Source organism: Equus caballus, chromosome 3, assembly GCF_041296265.1.
Source record: "Equus caballus isolate H_3958 breed thoroughbred chromosome 3, TB-T2T, whole genome shotgun sequence".
Classification (NCBI taxonomy): Eukaryota; Metazoa; Chordata; class Mammalia; order Perissodactyla; family Equidae; genus Equus; species Equus caballus.
In genome coordinates this window covers 107,197,473-107,204,600 of record NC_091686.1, presented here as the reverse complement: position 1 = coordinate 107,204,600, position 7,128 = coordinate 107,197,473, and positions in this window count along the sequence as shown.

Here is a 7,128-nt window from a genome sequence, read left to right as displayed (position 1 = left end):
TTTTAATATGTGCCTGTCAAGGGAAAATATACCCATGGGCATCTCAGAGAGAACTCAATAGTGCTTTTAATTTAGAAGAGTAGTATAGTTACACAATATAAAATCAATATCTATTGGTTATTAAAACATTTCATTCAGGTTTGATGTTTACAAGATCTGGTTGGCATTCTTCTTCATTTACTTTATGTGAGGATCTGAATTGGTGACTATAAACTATAGGAACTTGTTTAGGACAGACATCTAACTAACTCCTCATAAGACTTAGGGTAATAAGTTAAATTTCAAAGTAGGCAACAAGGATATGTTTTTCTTCTCCCGTGTGATAGAAGTTCCCTGGTTTCATAAAAGGCTTAGAAAATAATAAAACAGAAGGTGTTCATGACTTGATATTTAAGAAAAAAAATCAGTTTATCCAGAAAGTGAGAATAAAAGGATTAGTGGGAATACCATAAGAAACCAAAAGAGATTCCCTGATAATTTTGTTCTCTAAGACATAAAGAAAACTTTCACTATACAAATATTTCTGCCTTCACATAAAGTTCCCTGGGTTGAGAAACACTTTGGAGTACATACATAAATATATACTCTCTCTCTTTCTCTGTATACACACTCTATATTATATATAAGTATATATATAAATATGAAATACATATATAAATATTTTATTTATTTATATATATGGTTCTCCTTTTTAATATGTAGACACTAGTCACTCATTGTTAGAATACCTCCTCCAAGAGCAAAAAACTCATCATTTCCGGATGTTGCCTAAAGACACTTCCATCTACTCATTTATTCATCTGTTTATCTCATAAGCATTTATTGGCATCCATTATTGGGTACTGCAGATAAAAAAACAAGTTATATTCCCATCTTCAAGGATAACGGAGCTACTTTGGGAAGGCATAAATAAAAATATGAACACAATAATACGATTGCTTTGAGAAAAATGTGAATAAGTACAGAGACTACAATTAAGGGTAGAGTAGACAAAATTAAACCTTGCAAGAGAAGGTCACACTATGGAGAAATCTTGAAAGAGAACACCGTAGGCTGAAGTGGCGGCCAGGCAAAGGCTCGGAGACTTGGCACAGCATGGGCCCTGGCAGAACTGCAGAGCCTGCCAAACGACTCGAATTGAAAATCAAAACGCTTAAAGATAAGTGAAGCTAAATGACAAAAACAAAGGATGAACAAATAATAGTCTCAGGTAAGTGTAAATATCAGGTAAGGAGAGGTCACAAAATTAATACTTAGTGAAATAAAATTCAAAGCAAAAGCATTTTTCAAAACAAAACTAGTCATTTTATAAAAATAAAGAGTCACAATAATATGACTATCTGGTAGCAAATAAAATTGGCTCAAAATTTGTAGACGTTAAAATATTATATTAATGGGAATTAATAGCACACTTATCTAGGTCTTTGAAAAATCTGGTTAGCAAAAATTAATCAGGACATTAAAGTCATTAATTTGTAATATATACTATATATTATTTTGTTATATTTAACGTTTTGTTTATATCTTATATATTTCCATGTTATTTTATGATAATATAATTATCATAATAATATATACTACATTTTTATATACTAATTAATGTTATGTTTATATAATTTATTATATATTACAAATACATTATTTTATAATATAATTATTGTACTATATAAATATTATGATACAATTATATAATATTGTAATTATTCTATTCTATTCTATTATATATAATGTCTTATATACACATACCAAATATCCTGTCCTATGAAAAGAAAATACACCTTGGTAAGCATTAGATCTTTTACAAAAACTGAACATGTCATAGGCCACCTAAAAAGCCTCAATAAATTTGAAAAGAAGTTAGTTTGTGCACCATATTATCTGATCATAATGCAGTTAAACTAGATATTAACAATAAAAGTATACACTTTAAAATTCTTGGAAAATTAACAAAAATACCATTAATAACTCTGAGGTCAAGGCAGAAATCAAATTTGTCATAACAGCTATATAGCATACAATGTAAATGAGAGTACCTCATATTACATTAATGGAATGCAGCCAAATCTCCACCTAGATGGAAACTGATAAGCTTAAGTGCACATATTTTATGCAAGAAATATGAGGAATGAAAGAACCAAACATTCAGCTCAAGAATTCATGACAACAAACAACAAATGTTGGAGAGGATGTAGAGAAAAGGTAACTCTCTTATACCGCTGGTGGGAATACAAATTGGTGTAGCCACTATGGAAAATAGTATAGAGATTTCTCAAAAAATTAAAAATAGAAATACCATATGATCCAGCTATTGCACTACTGGGTATTTATCCAAAGAACTTGAAATCAATGATCCAAAGAGATTTATGCATCTCTATGTTCACTGCAGCATTATCTACAATAGCCAAGATGTGGAAGCAACTCAAGTCCCCTTCTATGGAAGAATGGATAAAGAAGATGTAATATACATAGACAATGGATATTACTCAGCCCTAACAAAAGACAAAATCATCCCATTTGCAACAACATGGATGGACCTTGAGGGTATGATGTTATGTGAAATAATCCAGACAGAGAAAGACAAATACTGCATGATTTCATTCATACGTGGAAAATAACAAATACATGGATAAAGAGAACAGGTTAGTGGTTACCAGAGGGGAACAGGGCTGGGGGGTGGACAAAAGGGATAAAGGGGCACATATATACGGTGATGGACAAAAATTAGACTACGGGGGTGAGCACAATGAAGTGTATTAAAAAATTGATAAATAATAATGTACACTTGAAATTATCCAATGTTATAAACTATTATGATCTCAATAAAATTACTTGGAAAAAAGAATTCAGGACAAAGTAAAATAAAATTAAGCGAGTAAAGCAGGATAAAGGAATTAATAAATAGAAAATATGAACAGAAGGGGATGAGTTAGAAAACCAAAAACTAGCAGAATAGAAAAATAAATATAAAAAATGATTAAAAAAATAGAAGAGTCAAATCTGACAATGTTAATTGAGAGAGAGGAAATGAAAGTTGAGGGAGTGACAACTATTAAGCATTAGGAACAAAAAGGATTAGATTAAAATGTTATTTTTTAAGGTAAAATCAGTATAAACTAAAAATTGGAAACATAAATGTCATAGAATATAAAAAATATATTATCAAAATTAATTTAAGACATGAAAATCATATGAAGACAAATAACTAAAAACAAAAAATATATTTCCTAAAAATGATGCCAGGGAAAGGTGATTCAGATAATTTTATGAAGTGGAGAAAAGACTGACTTCAAAACCTTCAAAATATCATACAAAAGTACACCAGGTTGCACCTGTGTTTAGGATTATAGATTTGAAGATCCTCAAGAAAATGTTACCAATTTGTGCCTAGTATTATGTTAAAGAAGTAATATAAGATGACGAAATGGACTGGGCCCCAAAATTCAAGTGTGGTGGTTTATACTATATTAATACATTATGTGCACATATAATCAATTGTTCAAAGGGAAAAGCCATATGAATATCTTGAAAGTTGCCCAAAATACATTTGATAAAATTGTGTTTACTTCTCATAAATATTTTTTTTTTTTTTTTAAAGATTTTACTTTTTCCCCACACATCTATGGACAGCTAATCTTCGACAAAGGAGCAGAGGGCCTACAATGGAGAAAAGAAAGTCTCTTCAACAAATGGTGCTGGGAAAACTGGACAGCCACATGCAAAAGATTGAAAATTGACCATTCTTTTTCACCACACACCAAAATAAACTCAAAATGGATCAAAGACCTAAAGATTAGGCCTGAGACAATAAGTCTTTTGGAAGAGAATATAGGCAGTACACTCTTTGACATCAGTTTCAAAAGAATCTTTTCGGACACTGTAACTCCTCAGTTGAGGGAAACAATAGAAAGAATAAACAAATGGGACTTCATCAGACTAAAGAGCTTCTTCAAGGCAAGGGAAAACAGGATTGAAACAAAAAAACAGCTCACTAATTGGGAAAAAATATTTACAAGCCACTTATCCGACAAAGGGTTAATCTCCATAATATACAAAGAACTCACACTACTTAACAACAAAAAAACAAACAACCCGATCAAAAAATGGGCAGAGGACATGAACAGACATTTCTCAAAAGAAGATATGAATATGGCCAATAGACACATGAAAAGATGTTCATCATCGCTAATCATCAGGGAAATGCAAATCAAAACTACACTAAGATATCACCTTACCCCCGTTAGATTGGCAAAAACATCCAAAACCAAGAACGACAAATGTTGGAGAGGTTGTGGAGAAAGAGGAACCCTCATACACTGTTGGTGGGAATGCAAACTGGTACAGCCACTATGGAAAACAGTATGGAGATTTCTCAAAAAGTTAAAAATAGAAATACCCTATGACCCAGCCATCCCATTACTGGGTATCTATCCTAAGAACCTGATATCAGATATCTCAAGAGTCCGTTGCACCCCTATGTTCATTGCAGCATTATTTACAATAGCCAAGACGTGGAACCAGCCTACATGCCCAGAAACTAATGATTGGATAAAGAAGATGTGGTATATATACACAATGGAATACTACTCAGCCATAAAAAAAGAAGAAATTGGCCCATTCACAACAATGTGGATGGACCTCGAGGGTATTATGTTAAGCGAAATAAGTCAGTCAGAGAAAGACGAACTCTATATGACTCCACTCATAGGTGGAAATTAGTATATTGAGAAGGAGATCTGATTGGTGGTTACCAGGGAAAAGGGGGGGTGGGGGGAGGGTATGGAGGGGGAAGTGGTGTACCCACAACATGACTAACAAAAATGTACAACTGAAATCTCACAAGGTTGTAATCTATCATAACATTAATAAAAAAAAAAAATAAAAAAAAAGATTTTACTTTTTCCTTTTTCTCCCCAACGCCCCCCGGTACATAGTTGTGTATTCTTCGTTGTGTGTTCTTCTAGTATGTGGCATGTGGGATGCTGCCTCAGCGTGGCCTGATGAGCAGTGCCATGTCCGCGCCCAGGATTCGAACCAACGAAACACTGGGCCGCCTGCAGCGGAGCGCGCGAACTTAACCACTCGGCCACGGGGCCAGCCCCTTTTCATAAATATTTTTAATAGAGACTTCTTCCTTATACATCAAAGAAAATCTGTATCAAAAGCAATTTATTTAATAGTAAAACAACCTAAAGAGAATGGAGGCACAAATATTGGCAAAGAAGAAACAAAATAATTATCATGTATAGATGATATGACCATTTCCTTGGACAATGTAATAGAATGAAGTGAAAAACAATTACAACAAATTGAAATGCTTTTCGAATTAGAATAATTGAGTGGCAAGTGCCATTCATGTCTTATTTGTGATTGCAATGGGAATGCTTCACACTCAACATTTCAATCTGTCCAATTATCCACCTTTCCAAGGTATTCTTATCTCTTCCTTTTCTTGTATTCCACTTTAATGACCAGTCTTCGTTTGCTTCCCTTTTCTATTAATCCTCCACCTTTATTAGAAAGCCATGTTACCACCTCACCTTTTTTGCCTGGTCTTATTCTTTGCACCTGATCTTAACTACAACTTGGCCTTTCCTACAGGATTCCACTTTTTTAAGTAGCAACCGCTGCTTTTGCACTCCTGAAAATCATCTCAAGGTATGGATTCAGAGCGCAACTATCTCTATCGTGCTTCTTCTGACCCTATGCCTTCATCTCCATAAAGAAAACCGCAAACCAAAGCCAAATCTTCTACTTTGAAGCACATGCCATCCTGCTAAATCATTCTATACTCCTCTTCCTTGCAATCGTCCACAGATGTCTGGGTTAATTCTCTTATTCAGCTAAAGACTTTGGCCCTTAGTTCACACTTTCCCTTTCCATCTGTAATCCTACTATGATCCAGGTGGCTTCTAGGCCAGATATAGGACAAATCCAATACTGGCCAAGAGCCACAACGGGACTTTGTCCTCATCAGGGCAAGTCCTCTCTCTGAAATAATTAACTCAATGACTTCGCTCTCTCTCCCCAACCTCCCAATTCTCCAGTTCCTGAACTCAACTCTTTCTACCTCATTTCTTCCACCTAATTGTGACACCCCAGGCTGTGACCGCTGCACACGCAAATCATCCTGAGAGCTTTAAGAAAATATAGATGCCTGTTGTCCCATCAAAGGCCAATTGTTTCAGAATCTCTGGCCTTCATATTTAGGGTCTGGTATCTTATAAAAGCAACCCAAATCCTGTGCAGGCAGGTTAAGAACCACTGCCTTAAGGTACTCACATTTCTGCTTACATTTCTTTCTTCACTGTCTTTCCTGTCCAGCGTGGATTCCAAGTCTCCACTTCAAATTGCTCTTGCCTCAACTCCTTTCTTCTGTAATCCCTTCCATTATTTCCACCTGGAATAGCTTAAGTCCTCATTGAAAACAACTGCTCTGAGCTTCTATGCGCTAGTAGGGAAAAAACACACAGACTTACACATGGGTATTGTCGCTGATTTGTAGTCATGAGTATAAAATGACTCATAGCTGCCCTGAAGTCCTACTGTCTTCATCATAAGCTCACTTTTCCTTTTCTCTGTGACATTTGTGTCAAACCATTTCCATTTGCTTCAAATCTCTAACCCCCTCACCTCACCCATCCTTCACAGATGTCCTTAAATGACAACTTCACAGTAAGAGCAGAATCCTTTTCATGGAAATTCCCTTAACTTTCAGCTAATAGTACCCTGTGGCTAATATTTTCTGCTTCCAGGGCATCAATTTCCATCTATACCATGATGGGTCCCAATCTATACCACAGCCTCAAACATACATGCTTCTGGACCAGATTGCCTCTTTCCTTCTATTACAGCGTGAGAATGTTTCTCCTGCTATCAAAGGCTCACCTCTCAACTCTTTGCTGAATCTCTTTGCCTCCTTCTCAAAGGCTTTGTTTCGTTACTTATCCACAGATAATTGGCCTAATGGAGCAGTCACAGCCTGGACTTGAGCTATGACTTCACTAATTGACTGCGTAACGATGAGCATTTGACTTATCCTCTTCATGTTCATATTTTAACTGTAAAATAGGGATAAGGAATATCCCTATTTCATAGAGTAGTGGGAGAGTTGAAAAAGTGAATATTTAT